We start from the raw sequence: 20,498 nt of genomic DNA on the forward strand, positions 1-20,498 counted from the left end.
ACGGAGTGGCAAAATTGTTGTTTCTTTTGAAGAGTGAATATAAACTCTGTCATTTGATTCAATATTTGATTTATAGCACTCTTCAAATGTATTTTATGTAAATTTTAAAAATTTCAGAATAATTAATGGCAGTAGTGAGGAACGAATTTCTATTTGAGCGTTTATAAAAGGTCACTTCTGAGTACATAAAAGTATTTAATAGTTTGTCTCTGTTAAGATTTGGTCCCAAGGCTGACATTTCTTTTAAAAGAATTGATTGTGCTGATAATGAGCAGTTAACTTTGTTATTTATTTGTTTGTTTGTTTTTTCTGCTTAGCATGTTTTTCCATACCTTTTCTTCTAAAAAACACTACCGCATCTCCTTTAGAGAACTTCTCTCCCACTACCTGTGGTTCTGGTCAGATTATCATTCATTGAACCTAAACCTGGAATACAGGCTTTTGGTCCAAAAGTAGGAAAAGTGTCCCATTGCTCAGAATTTTCTGAACTGTTAGTAGGTAATATTTTTCTCTTCTTTTTTGGATTTCATATCATAAGGGTGTTAAGACTGGAGCTGCTGAAAGTCTTCCAGAAAATCGAAGCAGCCTATTTGCAGAAGAAAAAAATTAAACCAAGAGTTGAAGAAAACCAAAGACAAGCAAAGGTAAACAAATGAGAGAGAAAGAAATTTGATTTTATTTATTTGAATTTTAGAGTCCAGGTGAGGTAAATAATCTTTTCATAATGATTAATTTGTGATGATGTTCTATTATTTTCAACCAAATAAATCCTGATTAATACAGAGATACTTAATAACTTTCCTTCAAATGAATATTGAATATACTAAATAAATCCATTTTTTAAATTACCTCTGGGAAATTGTTACTTCTTCTACTGTATTGAAGTTGAGTATTCAAGAAATATGATGGAGATAATGGAAGATGATTCCATGTTCCAATTCAATCCTTGACTTGGAAAAAAAAAAAGACTATCTAATGTCCTTCATAATAGGTCATTACCTGTGCCTTTTCTTTTGAAAAGTGAATATAAATGCTGTCATTTAATTCAATATTTGATTTATAGCACTCTTCAAATGTATTTTATGTAATTTTTTTAAATTTTGGAGTAATTAATGGCAGTAGTGAGGAATGAATTCTATTTGAGGGTCTATAGGTTACTGCTGAGTATGTAAAAATATTTAATAGTTTGTTAAGATTTGGTCCCAAAGCTGACAATTAGTTCATTTCTTTTAAAAAATTGATTGTGCTGATAATGAGGACTTATCTTAAGTTGGGCAACTTTAGGTCAGTACTGAAAATGAAATTTTCTGTGTCCTATTCCTGAGTGCTAAAAGAGATTAGAAGCTCTTCTAAAATAAGCTTCTACATAATGAGACATTCATGGGTGCCATTTAGCATATTACCGTTACAGTGAGCTTCATTACATGTGGTAGTAACTTGCATAAGTAAACGTGCCTTCTGAAGTAACTATTTTTACTAGGCAGTGATCTAAGTTTCCGAATGAACAGACTACTTTATGAAACTAATTTACTAGCATATCTTAGGTTTTCTAATATAACATGGTGTTAAGATAATTTCATTTTGATAATCTTCTATTTACTTAGAAAGTACTTCAGTGGGAAAATAAATTTTCAGATACTGCTTCACTAATACTGCAGGAAAAATGTGCTTCCTTTATTGTATAACATTTTATGTAATCAACATTTTTATGTATTGTACAACGGGGGGAAAATCTTCTCTCTTAATATTAATACTTTGATTATTATTACTATCAATCCAAATTAAACTGATTGACACAAATTGTTCATAATTGCTATATACCAACAAAATGCTTTGTGCTTTGTTTTACCTTACACGAAGTTAGAGATTTTTAAAGATCTTTCATTTGCAAACTGTCTGATTTTAATTTTCTTTAAGTCTGTACCTCCTTTTTGGATGTGACTGATATTTTCTTACTTATTTATAGGAAATGTTCTCCATTTCTATAGTTTTGTCATTTCAAGAGTGTGATGCAAACAGATTCATATAATATGTAGCCTTTGGGGCCTGGCTTTTTTTCACCCAGAATCATTCTCTGGAGATGTATCAATAGTTGTATGTATCAATACTTCCTTTGATTATTTCTGAGTGCTGTTCTATGGTATGGAAGTACCACAGTTTGTTTAGCTCTTCACCCATTGGAGAGCATCTGGGTTGTCTGTTTTCTGACAATGTGAATACAGTTGCTATAAACATTCATGTACAGGTTTTTATGTGAGCACAAATTTTTATTTTTTTCTGGGCTAAAATTCCCAAGAGTATAATTGCTGGGCTGTATGGTAGTTGTATTTTAAGTTTTTTTAAGAAACTGGCAAACTCTTTTTCAGAATGTCTGTCATTTTATATTCTAAGCAGCAAAGTATGATTGACACAGTTTCATTGTATCCATGCTGGCAGTCGTTATTATCATATATTAAAAATTTTAGCCATTCTAATAGATGTATAGTGATACATCCTTGTGGTTGTAATTTCCATTTTCTTAACACCTAATGAAAGCGAATATTTTTTTCATGCACTTTTTGGCATCCGTATATCCTCTTCAGTGAAATTTCTCCTCACGTCTTCTGCCCATTTTCTAATTGACTTTTTTTTGTTTGCTTTTACTGTTGAGTTTTGAGAGTCCTTTCTACGGTCTAGATACAAGTCTTTTGTCAAATATGTGGTTTGCAAATATTTTCTCCCAATCTTTAACTCACTTTTTTTCCTAGTTTTCTTGAGGTCAAATTTTGCAATTTTTGCTGTTACGGCTAGTGCTTTTTGTGTTAAGTTAAAGAACTCTTTGTTTATAGCCCTAAATCCTGAACATATATATAACATACTATATTAATATATATGTGTATAGGTATATATACACATGTATATATAAATACTATTTATATATATATATAGATACATATATATGTTCTTGGTTATTAGCTAATTCTATTTTTGGCCAAGAGAACCAAAGCATATCTGGATTGCTTTATTTTCACAAGAAATTGCAAATTTCTTACGTGTGTGTATCAGAAGTTGGTGAAACAGGTCTAGCTGAAAGGGTTACCACTGGCACTGAAAGTAGGGGCAGAAGAACAGCACAATAAACAGAGACGAGTTTGTGATTGGCCTTAGGGCCATAATGATGCTGAAACAGTACAAGTACTATGAGGATGGCTACAATAAACCCACACCAACCTGTGTGAGTCAATTGACTGTAGGAAAAAGGAGCGAGATAGATCCTTCAATTCCCAAAGAAATGTGGAATATTTAGATTTGTTTAATTAAATATAATACCTGCCCCTTCCTGAGCAGCACACATAATTTATCCTAGTAGAAGAGATAGGTATACAAAATATAAGTAACATTTTAGAAAGATAAACAATGATAAAACTGGCAAGGTGGTACTGTAAAAATATTGACTCAAAGGTGATGGTGATGTGGATTGCAGGAAAGAACTTCAAGCATGCCTGAAGCTTATTTCTTCTCCTCCAGTTAAATTGCCTTCATTTCCAAGTGAGTGAAGGTAAACACTCATAGAATGTGCTGGAGTTTAAGGGCTTAGGAAGGTTATCTAGATGGAATGTACTGATCTGTTCTCTGCTCTGTCTGAATAGCTTCTTTTGTACAGAAAGTTTTTAAAAAATCTTTATATTAGGGTAACTTCTTTCATTGTTTTTGTTGGTTTTCTACAATCAAGTGCTGTCATTCCTATGACAAAATTGCTATCATGAAAATAATACAGAATGACATTCTGAATAGTGACTGGATGGCAAAAGGGGATAGTACTTTAGATTGGAGTGTAAAAGAAAAGCTTCTTATGGGGGTGTCATTGGAGCTAAAACCCAATTTAATTCATTCAGTACACAAAAAATGGAGTGGAAAATTCCAAGGAGATTAAAGCATAAGGAGAAAGAATCTAGAGTGGACAGAGAAGAAAGAAGGTCAGTATGGGTGAAGTGTAATGTAGAAAAGGGGGGAAGTAGGAGAGGAGGGAAGAATGGGACCAGATCATGAAGCAAATTTTAAACCACAATAAGAATTTTGGGTTTTAATTTGCAAGCAATGGTAAGGCTTTGGGTATTATTTGGTGGAATGATATCACTCAGGTGGCTGGGTAGAAAGAGTATTGTAGGGGCATTGTAGTAGGAATTGGAAAGGACTCTCTCAAAACTGTGCTATATCTGCTGTCTATGTGCCAGGGTTGGAAAGCTAAGTTTATTTTTTACAGACTCTTTTTTAAGTAAGGTTCTGGATATAAAGAAGGTTCTGTCAATTAAACACTTTATGTGGAAGGAGGCAGTGTTGTGGACACCAACTCCTATGGTTACTGGATTTGGTAGATCCAACAAAGTTGTGGGATTTTTGAAAAGAGCTCTAATCCTGAGGTCCTCTGGGTTTAAAGAAAAATAGCAGGAGAGAAAACTTCTTGATCTGACACCAAATCCCTGAATCCAAGCTTCAATTCCTGTTCCCCAGTTTGCTGGTGTCAGAGATTTCCACAAGGCAGTAATAATTTAAGACCTTGAAAAGCATAGCTACACTCATGACCTCAACAATAGTAGCTCCAGTCACGGGAAGGTTTTGTACCATTTTGTGAGTGTATATGAGAGGCATAACCTGCCCCTTCTGCCCTTCCAATAATAATATGTAACCAAACAGTTCATCATATTAAATTCTTTCCTCCTTAAAATGATTACAGTAGTTTTGTTTTCTGAACTTACTCTTACCGGATTTGGGGGACAAGAGTAGAATCAGTGACACCAGCATTAGGATTCTGTTATAGGAATCTAGGCTTGTGAGCATGGCTGGATCACGATATTATTAGTGGAAATATTGACAGATGATCATATATGGGATGTATTTAGAAGGCAGGGGTTTATCATTGTGGCCAGGGTGGGAGATGCTCTGTTTATGGACCTGCAATTGGTCATTTCCACTACAATAGCTCTTACTCTACAGGTCAAGGAACCAATGAGAATGTTTGGTCAACTGCTAAGAATACACATTCTCATTATATATTAAGGAACTAAAAAATGACCAATGCATGTGTATAATCATCAAGAACTGTGAAGAGTCTGATTTTGCCCTATTTTCAAGCTAAGATGTTAGCCTGCCACAGTTTCAGGGTTGCTGACAGAGTCTTGGGTCAGAGACAGAAGACAGTTGATTACTAACAGCAATAGCTGTTTGTATGAGTTCCTCAGGCCCTAATTCCTACAGGTTAATGTGAAGAGGGCCATCCAAAAACTGAGTTGCATTATAGCAGAAGGAATCCTGAACTTAGGGTACATGAATCATTTACAATAGGCAGTAAGCATGCCTTCCCTTTGCTCCAGAGGGATCCAGTTTTTATTATATTGGGCAGCAAACATGCCTGTCATTTTCTCCAGAGGGAGACATCATCTTTATCTTCTAGGGTTTCACTCAAAAAAGAAATACGAACTCTATCTTCCAAAGTTGTTCACTATATAATATCTTTGAAAAGATGATTAAGGACACTGGGCAGACAGTGCCAGCACCTCATTCACAGGAGGGACAGAAATGTGAGAAATCCATGGTCTGATTTATCTTCTACCCAGAGGACTTCTATTAACATTTCTTGAAGAAGTTATGGTGGTCTTTGCCGATATATTCTTTCAGCCTTTGAATGTTTGATAAATACTTTTTGCCCTTTTGTCTTTTAAACTTACAACTCCCTATCTTCTAGCATGCCTTATTTCTGACAAAAAATATACTATCATTCTTATAGTTTTCTTTGAGAGAAATGTAGCTTTTTTTCCTTTTGATTGATTTGAAGATTTGCTCTTTATAACCGTTTTTAAGCAGTTTGATTTTGATGTGCCTTGGTGTAGGTTCCTTTGTGTTTCATTTTGGAGTGTCCTGAGTTCCTTGGATCTGTAGCTTTCTAGTTTTAGTCTAATTTGGAAAATTTTGGCCATCATTTCTTCAAACATTTTTCTCTCCCACCTCTTTCTCCTCCCCACTGGGGAATGCCGTTATATGGATATTAGGTCACTTGAAGATATCCTGGCCCTTACTGATTATCTGTTCATTTGTTTCTTTGTTTTTCCTTTGTTTTTCATTTTTGGTAATTTCTGTTTCTATGTCTTCAAGAGGCTGGTAAGAATAGGAACTGTTCTCAGCCCTATGTAATACACAGGTAATGTTTCCATTAATCTTTGACCCCACCTTGGGGATTTTCCTCAAAGGCATGTGCTAAAGAGAACTCATCTGTAGACTGAAGAGCTTCTCTCTGCAGATATAAAAGCTCCTTATTCTCTCTTCTCTGATATTCTTTCTTCCTGTGGACTTTAGCCTCCTTGGTCTGTCTGGATTCCCAGCTTCATCTCCTTTTCTCAGGGAGACTACGGGGCTTCACCTGGATACCTCTCCTATCATGGCCTTCAGAATACAATTGCAAGGACAGTTGTAGAGTTCGTCTTGTTTCTCATCTCTCAGGGATTAATGTCATTCATTGCCTAATGTCTAATGTCTTGAACATTAGACATTGATGTTTCATACATTTTGTCAAGTTTTTAGCCATTTCAGGTAGGAGAGTAGATCTATTTCTTGTTACTCCATCTTGGCTGGAGGACAAGTCTCCTGGGATCTTTCTGATCCCAACTGCTTTTGGTTAGGTTCCCATGAAGTGGAATGTGAGACACGGATTTGGGTAAAAGTGACTTTTTCATGAACTATGTATCTGGGGAAAAAATCGACTTTAAGGGAATAAATGTAGCAGTGAAATGTTGAACAAAGTTGTAGTCTTAGATGAGGCATAATCTTGGCCTGATCCACAGGATTAGGGCTCTGGAGCATAAATCACATTGCAGTGTTTCCTCCTATTTACATAAGTGGGCCAGCTTTGTGTCCTTTCTGTCGATCATAATCTGTGGTCGCTGCAAAGGGAGGGGAGCGTGTCCTTCCAGTCACTGATTTTGTTATCACGACAAGAAAGATTCTTTAGAGAAGTGGGAAAGGATGGGAGGGACTGTTGACTGTTAGTAGTCAAAACTAATAGCAGGGCTTCCCTGGTGGCGCAGTGGTTGAGAGTCCGCCTGCCGATGCAGGGGACATGGGTTCGTGCCCCGGTGTGGGAAGATCCCACATGCCGCGGAGCGGCTGGGCCCGTGAGCCATGGCCACTGAGCCTGCACTTCCGGAGCCTGTGCTCCGCAACGGGAGAGGCCACAACAGTGAGAGGCCCGCGTACCACAAAAAAAAAAAACAAAAAAACAAAAACAAAAAACTAATAACAACAGAGAAATAAATGTGCCATCAAAGTAGAATATTTGGGGGCTTCCCTGGTGGCGCAGTGGTTAAGAATCCATGTGCCAATGCAGGGGACACAGATTTGATCCCTGGTCTGGGAAGATCCCACATGCTGCGGAGCAGCTAAGTCCGTGTGCCACAATTCCTGAGCCCATGTGCCACAACTACTGAAGCCTGCACGCTTAGAGTCCGTGCTCCACAACAAGAGAAGCCACTGCAATGAGATGCCCGCGCACGGCAACGAAGAGTAGCCCCCGCTCGCCGCAACTAGAGAAAGCCCGTGCGCAGCAACGAAGACCCAATGCAGCCAAAAATAAATAAATAAATTTAATTAATTAATAAAAAACAGAAAAACAGGGCTTCCCTGGTGGCGCAGTGGTTGAGAGTCCGCCTGCCGATGCAGGGGACACGGGTTCGTGCCCTGGTCCGGGAAGATCCCACATGCCGCGGAGTGGCTGGGCCCGTGAGCCATGGCCGCTGAGCCTGCACGTCCAGAGCCTGTGCTCCGCAATGGGAGAGGCCACAACAGTGAGAGGCCCGCGTACCGCAAAACAAAAAAACAAAAAAACCCCAGAAAAACAAAGTAGATATTTGGACAGGAAATCATATCATCTACCATATACACAATAGTGTGTGTGTGTGTGTGTGTATGTATATATATATATATACATATATATATATATATATATATATATATATATAGTGATTGACAATACTAGACTTTACGCAGAATGTTTCCATTTATATAAAGCTAAACATAATCATAATGCAACCTCGTCTGGATCGGAGAGCATATGTGACTCATTTTTCTGTAAAGGGAGAAGCTAATTAACCCAACATTCACATTAGTTATTACCTCTTGTTTGTTGCTGGTGAGGGAGGACAATTTTGAAAAAATCTTCACTTTCTTAACCTCTATGGGGGAAACAAAGATATTTATTTTATCACAGTCCTTTAAACTGTCTGAATACTTTATATACACAAGTACATCTTTGCTCTCTTGGACTGCAATTCAGCGTGTGGCAGGTGATGGGAGAAACGAATGGACTCTGACTTTTCAACAAATGTGCACTAAGATACGAGTAGAGTAGAACCCGTTTAACTTTCAATAGAGACACAAGGGTACACTCAGCAAGAATGAGAATTCAAATTTAAGGAATTAAGTAAACATCACAGGATTTCATTTAGATTGTTAAAAGGCAATAATAGCAAACACCATCGTCAAAGACTATTGCCTCAATTTCCCGCACTGAATTGGAAGTCCAAGTACATATAATATTTTAAAAGCATAGATTTGATATGTAAAATTTCATTTAAAACAATATTGTTAGATAGCTAACATAGCTGTAATTGTAAATGATATTCTGAGTATACTGTTTACTTAAGTTAATCTCATAGTAATGTATCTAAGTTGTGTGTTGGAATGAATGAACCTTTACGTTTTGAATGCCCGTACAGGGAGGTGACATTAAATAACTTTCATTTGTTTTTCTCTTATTCCTACAACTTCAATCACAACTCTGAGTTCTCATTTCAAATCAACATGAACTTTTATATATCCAATTTAGTGAATGCTAAAGCTTTCAGCTTATTTTCAGGAAAAGTAAGAGACGTGAAATTAAAATACATTTATGAAAATCAGCCATTATTTCTTATTGATACTTTCAGACTGTTTCACATAATGTTCTAATTTAGTGTCTTTCGAAACAAAAACTTTATAAGAAATGCAATTTACATTGCAGCCTAGTGCCTATGACTACATAGAGACACATAAAGAAACATAATCAAAGCACAAGTTTCATATAGCACTTCTTGGCTTCACTACATGTGATTTATACATCTGGTATTTATTGATGCATTTTCTGTTTTATAACCTTTTATGCTTAGGGAAAACTAGGTAATATATGTCAAATCCACAGTTTGAAAAACATGAATTTAATAAATGCCAGAAACCAGAATACTGTTAAGCAAGATGGGTTTTAAATTGCTTTTGCACTTTTATTATCAACTACAGTTGTTCATCCAAAGGATGGACTAATTGCTGTTTCTTTGGAAGAAAAATCTTTCTTCGTAAAGCGTATCATTGCCCTTCTGAGTAGAATGACATTTGGGGCCTTAATTAATGAGTGGGTAATACATATTAGTGGGATTTAGTGAGATTCATTTTTAAACAATAAACAAAGATTCTATAAAAACTATTTCTTTTTCTCTTCAGAATATCAACAACAACAAAATAGCTTTTGGATCAATTTGCAGAATATAGAAGCAAATTCTGTGTCATTACTTTGGAATCCTATCCTTGTCTGCAAATAGGAACCCTTTTTATCCATCATAGGTACCTTATACAACCTATTATACTTTTAATGCCTTTTGATCACATTAAAATACCCAATTGTACCTCCAAGGGCAAAATTTTGCATAAATTGATATTTAACATTAAGGGTAGACTCCCAAATGAGTTAGAAAAAATAGTTTTGCAAATGTTTACATCTGTTTTATCAGTGTTAAAGTAAGTATATTATCTTTCAAAGGGTTTATGAGCCACCATATTGGCTTAAATACCACATGCTGATATAACCATACTTACTATACATAAACACACATTATAACAAACACTTCTTTTGATTTATGACTTTTCTTTCCTTAGCACCTAGATCTCTGCCTGGTATATACTAGGTACTCAATAAATAGTTTTAATTAATTGAACACCATAATAGTCTTATATAATCATATTTTCATAAATTATGACATACATTAAATGTTATATTGACCAAGAGGAAATAGCCTTGCAAGAAAGTAAAAACTTCAAGAAAGAAGCAGTGCTATTTTAATGAGTTATTGATGAATTGCTCCAGGATAGCAGAAAAGCATTTATATACTGTAGCTAGTTTAAAGACAGGTGACCTTTTAAGAGATTAGTTAACCTTTCAGAAATTTTGGAGAGTTACTGTTTTGAAAGATAAAGGTCAGAGTAGAACTCAGAATGCAGTTGTTGTCTCCTGTGTTTGTTGCTATGCCTCTTAATTTCCAATAAATTAATTCAAAATGTAGAGTCTGTTCAGAAGTAGATCTAGTTTTAAGATGAAAGAATGGTATTGGTTCACATATTTTTCAGGTACTAGAAATGAATAATCACAATATGAAAACTCAAAATCCTAACTTATTTATGAATTTCACCTTTAATCTCATTTAGTGCTAAAAAGTTACTAAGACAAAATGTGTTTGATTAAAAAAAAAAGCACGATGCTTCTGGTTATTGTTTCTCTTTAAGAAAAATTCATTTCATCTTTCATTTCACCCCAAAAATCTTTTTTTTTTCTGGACTTAGTGTTCATAATTCTTTTCCTATAAGCCCCTGCAGTCTTAAACCCAATGTTTACATATTTCCTTAGATGTGTTAACACCGAAAGGAAAATAGAGCAGAGTGTTTAGAAAAAAGTAGTATAAAATAGCATTTCTGTGCCAAGCTTTCAAATACTTGAAATACTTCAGGAAATAACATAAAAATATTTTAACATTTATAGATTTTGGTCAGGTTGTGATAAGCAAAGGATCATTAACCTGACCTACATGCTCTCTTTCTTCTTTGTAGTTTCCTATGTCCATATTTTAAAATGCATACAATTTGCTTCTTGACCTATTCATTTCAAAAGAAACCACCTTCTAGTTTGGAAATGAAGAAAATGTATTTTTGTGCTAGATTTGATGATATGTACAAAGATGTCAAGCCAATTTTATATTACCTAAACGTATAACTTAGTTTCTGATGTTTTATTCATACTCAACTGTGAAACAAATATAGATCATACAGTGCCCAGATTAAGAAAGCATAAAAAAATCAAAGGGTAAACATCATATTGTAACAACAATAGTCCTATTTGAATAAGCTAGCACTATTTTGGAGATGGCAATGAACATACTGATAGAAATTTCACCTATTCAAAAATCCGTCCATATTTTTACAATAAATTGTGCTTTATATGATAATTATTATTCACCAGTTCTCATCATTTCAACATCAGTGTAGCCTTAAAAATGAACAAAACCTTGATTGGTGTTTGAATCGTCTGGATTCATTAAACAAGCACAGGGAGGAAAAGAGAAGAAAATTGAACTTGGGTGAAGGATATTTTTAAAAAATAAGAGGTTTTTTTCAGTCTAATTCAGGATTGACTTTATTATTGTGCTATGCGAAAGTCTCTTTGAGTGGTGGGATAGTATTAAAAACACGGGTATAATCCTATTGGTACACAATGCTGTGAGAAGGCCATATTGAGGGCAACTGCCAAATACATCTCTCGTGTTAAAAAGTCAGGAGGTAGCTCCTGGTTTAGTAACCAGATTCTTTCATCTAACAATTGTGATATTTCTGAGTGTGAGTACTTTGTGCTTCTGGGCCAAGATGACTGCTGTATTGTCTGAAATTACATCACATTCTAGGAAGCTGAATAGAGGGATGGACGAAGACAAAGTGGCAAGTTGGTCCACCATATGTCTCTAACCCTCAGTATACTATTAATGTGCAATGTACTCAATTTTAGTTTTTGTTTCTATTTTTGAACATGTCTAATTATTTTTCATGTTTAATATGTTATGATTTTCTCAGGAGTCTTCTGAAGACCAGAGGAAAATATCTTAAAATTTTCTTTTCTTTTTAGTATTAAAATAAAATTCATTGTATCTTACAATTACTTGTGTGGGTTGATTGGATCCTCTTATAAATCTCAAATACATTATGGGTTCTTAAATTATTTTTTGATGTCTTGAAACCTTTGGCTGTTATCATCTTAGAAATTATTTCATCACTCATCAGTTATTCTAAACCATGCTAAAAAAATACTCATATGAAGAGATGCTAATGTCACCAGGTTATTCAGTTGCTCCAGATATTGCATTATTATTTCAAGACGGTGCAAAGGAAACTAATTGATAGTCTGCTTTTAGCTTTCATTGAGCACAACTGAGAATTCAGAGTTTCTCATTTTCCGCCCATAATGGCAAAGAGAAGAAAACCGGTGAGGTTAGATGTTTTGTAACTATTAAAATATAAATACAAGAAGACATATAATTGTCTAGAACTACACTGTCCAATATGGTAGCCACTAATAGCCACATGTAGCTTGTGAGCCCCTGAAATGTGCTCAAATTAGAATGTTTATTAAGCATAAACTACACACCATGTTTTGAAAACTTTGTATGAGAAAACAGAAAGCAAAATATCTCATACTTTATATTTATTTCATGTTGGAATGATAATGTTAATATTTTGGATGTATTAAAAATATGTTGTTAAAAATAGCTTTGGGGGAGGGATAAATTGGAAAATTGGGATTGACATATACACACTACTATGTATAAAATAGATAACTAATAAGCACAGGGAACTCTATTCAATACTCTGTAATGACCCATATGGGAAAAGAATCTAAAAAGAGTGGATATATGTATATGTATAACTGATTCACGTTGCTGTACAGCAGAAACTAACACAACATTGGAAACCAACTATACTCCAATAAAAATTAAAAAATTAGTTGCACCCATTTGTTTTTACATTTTCAATGTGACTCTTAAGAAATTTTAAAATCACACATTTGGCTCACATGATTTTATTAGACAGCACTGTCCTAGACACTAACAATGACAGTGAAATTGACCCTATAAATGCAGTCTCAGACTATGAGTTTTCAGACTACAATGTCCTAGTTAAATTTCCTCAAACTCAAGAATCAATTTGTAAAGTATATATTTCTTAGTAAATAAAATATATATGATATCCTCATCCAGGTAGTCATTCAGCAGAAAGGACTTCATCATACATTTCTAAAAGAATTGGACCATCCTCTTGCTGCAAGGAATAATGACAGTGTCCTTTCAGCCTTTATGACATTTGTGCTCCAAAATATACCTGATACAAAGAGGTTTACTATACTTATTATTTTTAAGTTTTAAAAAATTTATTTTATTCAAGTATAGTTGATTTATAGTGTTGTGTATTATATTTATTTTTTTATTAAAATTTCTAATAATTTTTTTTTTACTATCCCTTCATTATTAATCTACATTGATGATAAAATGATTTTTTAAAAATTCAAAAGGACCTTTGGAGTCAGGTGGTAACTGGTGATGTGTTTCCTGGTATACTGAGGGTTAGGGGTTTTTACTGAGGGTAAAGGATTTTTTTCCAGAAGATGTCACTCAAAAATTCACATATTTCACTGTCCAGAATTTAATCATATCTCCTGGTAAGGTGGTTACCAGGAATTACAGTATTCATTTTGAATGACTATGTGCTTAGCTAAAATACTTACAGGTTTTTATTTCTGAAGAAGTAGGAGAGAGTAGATGTTGGGGTAGAATACACCAGTCTCTGCCAAAGACTCTATTCACATTTTTTCCTCCAATTGTGGCTTAGAAAATTTGACAAAAATGCTTAAATACTTATAGGCATGATTTAAACTGCATCAAGATCCAAAATTTGATACTCTTTACTTAAATGGGAAGGAAAAAATTACTTATTATTTGTTATTTTCTAAACCTTCTCTCAAGAATCCCTCTCCTTCATTGTTGGAGTGAAGGGATTCTTAAACTTTCTGGTTAAGGTATCCTGATCTGTTATTATTTGAAGCAGTTTTTCTCTATTTTAAGCAGCCTCTTTATAGCCACCTCCTTCTCCCTATTCCAGAAGGCGTTTGAGTGTGAAAGTTTCTGCAACCCCTGGATGGAGGAGAAGACTCCGTAACATAATATAGAACTTTTTTCTTTGACCTTTAGTTGGACTCAGCTGCAAGATTGTTGGCTTGAGTGGTCTCCAAATTGCTTGTACTTGTCAAGATGACCACTGATGAAATTTTCCATTCTCTTGTTGGGTGAGTGCCCAGTGCTTTTCCCTGCCAAACCCAGTTTTAATCACACAGATTTGGCAGACTCTTCTTGAGTTTCAGCCAGGTCCTCCACCTGGGACCTGTGTTAGGATGTCCATTGATTATCACCCTTTAGGGTAAGGACATCTCTTCCTTTCATGACACACCTATGGATCTCAACTCAGCCTTGAGGTATGCTGGAAATTTGTGGTTCATTTTCCTGATGAATAGAACTTGTAAAAACTTTTGGAGTACTACTCTGGTTCTCTCTCAGCCTGCCATGTCATGCCATCATTTTTAGTTTGTTTTAGACCTTCTGGCTTAATTTGGGAATGCTTGCTTAGTGGACAACCCATACAAAATTCCAGAAGTTAATAAGGGTACAGTCTCTTAGCTTTCTATTCCAAATTATGTAACATCTCACTTTCTAGGATTTTGTCATGGAGGATAGGAACAGGAACATATTTGCCTGATAATATGAATTCCCTACAACTATCCCCCCATTCTCTTTCTGTCCTTCTAGGGACAGGCATGCTCTATTTTACTTTTCCTTTACATCTGGTGGAGACAACCTCTATGTCATCATAGCCTTCTCCTTCCCCAAGTTGAATTCATCTCTCACATTCCTTGCAATTAAAAAAAAAATCACTGAGCAGGTAGGTGGTAAAACCTTAGCTAGAAAATGAAAATGATTACTTGAGAATATTTTAATCCCACTATGACATTACCTGTAATTAATTAAATAAGATCACAAGCAACTAAGAGAAAGTAAGTTTTTTGTTTTTGTCAATCTATAGCCAAGGCAATTGTTAGATGTTCTTTGGTATACAAAAAGTTGAAGACAGTACCTAACCTCAAGTCTCAAGTACATGGCCAAACAGTCATAGAAAGGATAAATAATAAAACTCTTAGATGGCACCTGGAGTGTCAAGTGAGTTGATAGGAGCTGAAAAGTACAGCCAATGATTTCTGACTGACACAGATCAGGCAGCACAAAGATGTTGATTGATATTCAACGGGGGCCATAAATAAGTGCCCATTTAGTTAAAGATAGAGTAGAATTGGGGGTTATTTGGATTAGATTGTGTTGCAGTTGATAACCAGTATTCATTCTATTAAAGATTACATTGGATACTTAGCTTTCATCAGGAATGTGTAAGAAAATGGTATGTAAGTTATATCATTTGGTCCTGAAGGTTTTTGAGGATAAGTGCCATTTTACAATGATGTGGAAGAACACGGATATGGCAGGGATCTGAAGGAAAGACTGAAGTAAGGAGAGACCTGGGGAAGACTACTGGGAATATCTAAGCATCAGGTAATAAAACTGGAATTAGTACAGTGGACAATAGCAATGTATCTGAGAAGTATTTGAATGCTCTAGTAGATGACAATAGTGGTGCTGGGAAAACTGGACAGTTACATGTAAAAGAATGAAATTAGAACACTACCTAACACCATACACAAAAATAAACTCCAAATGGATTAAAGACCTAAATGTAAGATCAGACACTATAAAACTCTTAGAGGAAAACATAGGAAAAACACTCTTTGAGATGAACCGCAGCAAGATCTTTTTTGACCCACCTCCTAGAATAATGGAAATAAAAACAAAAATAAACAAATGCGACTTAAATTAAACTTCAAAGCTTTTGCCCAGCAAAGGAAACTATAAACAGGACAAAAAGACAAACCTCAGAATGGGAGAAAATATTTGCAAATGAAACAACTGACAAAGGATTAATCTCCAAAATATACAAACACCTCATGGAGCTCAATATCCAAAAAAATAATTCAATCAAAAAATGGGTGGAAGACCTAAATAGACATTTCACCAAGGAAGACATACAGATGGCCAAGAGGCACATGAAAAGATGCTCAACATCACTAATTATTAGAGAAATGCAGATCATATCTATAATGAGGTATCACTTCACACTGGTCAGAATGGCCATCATCAAAAAATCTAGGAACAATAAATGCTGGAAAGGGTGTGAATGCTCCTGCACTGTTGGTGGGAATGTAAACTGATACAACCACTATGGAGAGCAGTATGGAGGTTCCTTAAAAAACTAAGAATAGAACTACTATATGACCCAGCAATCCCACTACTGTGCATATACCCTGAGAAAACCATAATTCAGAAAGAGTCATGTACCACAATGTTCACTGCAGCTCTATTTACAATAGCCAGGACATGGAAGCAACCTAAGTATCCATCGACAGATGAATGGATAAAGAAGATGTGGCACATATATGCAATGGAATATTACTCAGCCATAAAAAGAAACGAAACTAAGTTATTTGTAGTGAGGTGGATGCACCTAGAGACCGTCATACAGAATGAAGTCAGAAAGAGAAAAACAAATACCATATGCTAACACATACATATGGAATCTAAAAAAAATAAAATAAATAATGGTACTGATGAACCTAGTGGCAAGGCAGGAATAAAGACGTAGACATAGAGAATGGACTTGAGGACACGGCAGGGGAGGGGGAAGCTGGGGCAAAGTGAGAGTAGTGTGGACATATATACACTATCGAATGTAAAATAGATAGCTAGTGGGAAGCAGCTGCATAGCACAGGGAGATCAGCTCGGTGCTTTGTGACCACCTAGAGGGGTGGGATAGGGAGGGTGGGAGGGAGGCTCAAGGGAGAGGAGATATGGGGATACATGTATGCATATGACTGATTCACCTTGTACAACAGAAACTAACACAGTATTGTGAAGCAATTATACTCCAATAAAAATCTATTAAAAAAATAAAAAGGAATGATGGACAGCAGTGTTAGTCATAGCTGTGACTGAAACTCACACACGTTTCCTGGTTATGTGACCCTGGAGAATTTCTTCAACCTGTCTTCCTTGTTTTCTTACTTCAAAAATGAGAATAAAAAGAGCTGACTAACAGATCCATTGTCATGATTAAGAAAACTTTAATGAGAAAATTTAAGCATAATATCTAGAAAATTCTAGAAGCTCAGAATGTTTTCAGTATTGATAATACTAGATAATTCAATGGAAATAAGAAAAGGAAGTGAGTCTTTGGATCTAAAATTAAGGCACCATGAGAATATTGATATCATGAATCATGAAGAGTGAGCAAACTTTTGAGATGGAAGTGGACAAAACGGCAGCCTAGCTATCCATTCCTCTACTCTGGGCTTACTCCCAGACCAGAAATGGGTTTGTGAGGCATTATGCCCTGGAAAGCCCGTTTATTTGCTTTCACTCTCCCCTAGAACAGGGATGAACATGGCCTTCTGCTCTTCGATTGTGTGTAACTCCCCTATGAATGCCAGAAAGTAAATTTGCCAAAGTATAATAGTTTGCTGTCGGGACAGTACAAAGAGAACAAGAAGGAAGTAGCTTTTATAAAAAGCTTTAAATGGATGTATTGACTAATTCTAGTTGATTTTAGATCCCTTCACAGAGAAATAGCCTTGGTTCTTCCCTTGATATATTGACATTGTTATATACCTTTAGAAAATATCCCTCAGAAAAAATGTCATCAGTCTATCTTCACCTCCTTCAGTTCCCATATAATCCAGAACAGCTTGTAAAAGCTCATCTATAGTTTTTGTGACAAAAACATCACCCTCTGAATCTGGAAAATTCTCTCAAACATGTCGTTTAGATGGCAGATTTTACCTTAGAATTCTCTGCTGTCTTGGACTTAAGTAGAGGAAAGCTTGGAAGCTAAGGTAGTCATTATTCCCACCCCCAAGCACAGTTGCTTAGCCCAGGCCTGGACATCTGACTCAAACTGGGCAAATCAACACCGTTTCCCAGAATAGTGACCTGTACACCCTTCCTGGTAGCAGTGATATGAGGAGCTAGTTTTTGATAGTCCTGGTTTGTGCCATGTTGATGAAGCTAGTCTGCATAAAAAGAAGGAACGTCTAGACAAAGGAGAATAGTAAGAGTAAAAGGGGATGGGGAAGGGGACGAGGGATGCAGGAGAGAAAGATGAACAGAATGATGGAAGAAGGGGGGGAGAGAAGGAGAGAAGAAGGAGGAGACGGTTTTGTGAAATTCCCTTTTTGCTTAAGAACATATCAAATTAGTGTTATCCCACTTGTAATTCAATTAAAAAGTTTTCACAATTACATCTCATCTTTCTGGAATTTATATTGATATTCCTACAGTGCCCATGATGACTTTTAAATGACCGTTTAGCTAACATCTTTATTGCTGAGAGATTGATATACTATTTTTTTTCAAATTAAATTCACAGTTTTGTCACAAAGAATTACTAAGCTCTGATATCAAATACTGATTTAATATTTATCATGTGAATAAAAGATTATTCACCTCAAATACTGACCTGGGATCTGCATTTGAAAACAAGTTGAAATAAGGATATTGCAGGAATTTTTCTCTCTCTCCTTTTGTAAATCAGCCTTTCTGAATATTTTCTAACTAGCTTTTCCATACTTTGTGTCTTATGTTCTGAGTCTAACTTCTGAATTTCATATTAGCAAGATAATTTAACTTATGTGTTTATACAGACTATCAACACCTTATCTCTGATTTTCAAATTAAATAGTTTTCTGAAATAATCATGCAGTAAATTTGTAGCCTGCATATGAATCTCATTGAGTTAGTAAAAAATGTTAAAAGTTGTAGTGTTACTAAGAAAAAAATATCAAGTAGCTTGTTTTCTATTTTTTATTACAATTGTAATTTTGTCACCTGGGGTATTTTTTTTCTCCCAATTAGTAGCACATCATGATTTTAAGAACTAAAAATAGAAAAGAAGAAAAAGTAAAAACCTGACTATAGCTTTCACATATTGAAAAATGTCACTGGTGGTCATTCCTAGCATGTAATATTAAGGAAGATGAAAATATGTTTTTTTTATTAAATGTAATACTATTGTTACTAGAAGTGAACTAATTCTTACAAATAAAGCATAGGTTGATAACTCAGCTAAGCACTTCTTATTTGATTAAAATGTTACTTTCTTATTTTCTTTTTACTTTAGTCATTCTTTTTTTCCCCCTTCCTCCTTCCCTCGCTTCCTACTGCCCTTCATCCCTCCTTAATTCCATCCAAAACTGGTTCTTGACTATAAGCAACTTGTAAAGCAAGAAGTTTGGAGTTAAATCAGAATAATTAAAGGGTTTAAGTAAGAGATTGGTAAAACAAGTTTGGCGACTGGGTGAAGGATGGATTGAGTGGTGGGTTTAACATAACTACCAAGTCTAGGGAGACCAATTTGAGGTTGTTTCTGTAAGATAGGTGAGATGGTGGCCAGAGTAAGACAGCAACAACAGACACTGAGAAAATTAAATAACATTGGGAGAAATTTGGGAGGTAAAATTGATAGAAATTAATAACTGTGTTAGGAGTTAAGAGCATGGAGACAACGATCCCAGAGTTTATACCTTAATGAACAGTGAATTTTGCTGTCATAAGGAACATAAGTTTTGAAGGTAGAGTGACCCATAAATGTACATGGGAACATGACAATAGATGTTTAATAAGATTTAGACAGAAGATAAATATTTTATAGACCGTGGAAATAATTGAACACCCTATGTATGTTTGGAGAAGACAGTATACAGAATACTGAGGACCAAGGGCAAGACAGGATAGGAGGGGTCAGCTGTGCTCCCAGTAAAGATTTTATCACATATTTTGTTTCTCTCTATATATGACAAGTTTATGTTGGCTTGATTCTAGAGTTAAGCTCAAAGTTTAGTGCATATTATTAATCTGTGTCAAGTAAACAAGTGGGATACAAAACCATATTAGGACATTAGTGGAAAAACAGAGCTATAGTGCTAGGCACTTAAGTTGAAGTCATATCACTGAACAAGTGACACAGCCACTGCAGCTCTTGTCCTAGAACCGAATAATACTAGTGTATAGAGCTGAAAAAATGTGATCAGATATTATGAGTTGAAAGAGGCCACACAGAGGAATCAATCAACTTTTCTATCTACTCCCAGAATCCCTACAGAATTCTGACAAATAGCTAGCCAGTTTGTATTTTATTTCTAGAAAACAAGATTTACTATAGAAAAGACTTCCTTCTGATTATAAACTAGAAACCCCATCTGAAAACAAAGTGAATGCAATTTGGTGAAACTTGTTTTTGATAAGCTCATGTTGACTACTGAATCAACTATGGAAGTACTAAAATTACTATGAAACAGGGAAGAGAGAGAATATATTATAAATTCCCAACACTTAAAATGGACTTTTCTTGAGAATGCAAACATGGTTCCGGTATAGTTTTTAAGATACATAATGCAATGCTGAATTTCATATTTACTTTTAGCCTAGTCTATGTAAAATACTGAACATAATTATGTTATATTTAATATAAAATATTG

Source organism: Lagenorhynchus albirostris, chromosome 4 (assembly GCF_949774975.1).
Source record: "Lagenorhynchus albirostris chromosome 4, mLagAlb1.1, whole genome shotgun sequence".
NCBI classification, from domain to species: Eukaryota; Metazoa; Chordata; class Mammalia; order Artiodactyla; family Delphinidae; genus Lagenorhynchus; species Lagenorhynchus albirostris.